A 529-nucleotide genomic window follows, 5' to 3' on the forward strand; every position below is an offset into this window, starting at 1 on the left:
TATCTACAAGGATATAATAATATCCATACAATTGTAAAAATTAAATAGTAAAAAAAAGTATTATATTTTATATATAATAGATAAAAATAATTAATGAAAGTAGTGATGTATATATGTGTATACATTTGAAACTGGAAGAGAGCTGCATAGCACACTCCAGTGTACACACTCCACTCCAATAAGCATACATCAGACATAGACAGCATACACTTATGAAGGGAAAGATATGAGATAAGAGGAAATATATAAGATAAAGGGAAAATCTAATACAACTTTCTGCTCTAAATTTATGTTGATGGTGATTAATTAAGTTTGTTATGTACCCTTACTTCTTTACATTAAAAAATCAATAAACTCTTAACAATAACTTTGTTTAGTTTCTGTATTTCCTACCTGTTGGGGCGAGGGGCTTTTCTTAAATGAACCAACTTACCTCTTCCCCCTAAAAAAATCGTTCGCTGGTTCGGTGAGATGAAAAGTTCTTTGGCGAAATATGCCTCCTACACAAGAGCAACGATTACGATAAAGG

This window comes from Halyomorpha halys, unplaced genomic scaffold (genome assembly GCF_000696795.3).
Source record: "Halyomorpha halys isolate HHAL.00 unplaced genomic scaffold, Hhal_1.1 Scaffold388.1, whole genome shotgun sequence".
Classification (NCBI taxonomy): domain Eukaryota; kingdom Metazoa; phylum Arthropoda; class Insecta; order Hemiptera; family Pentatomidae; genus Halyomorpha; species Halyomorpha halys.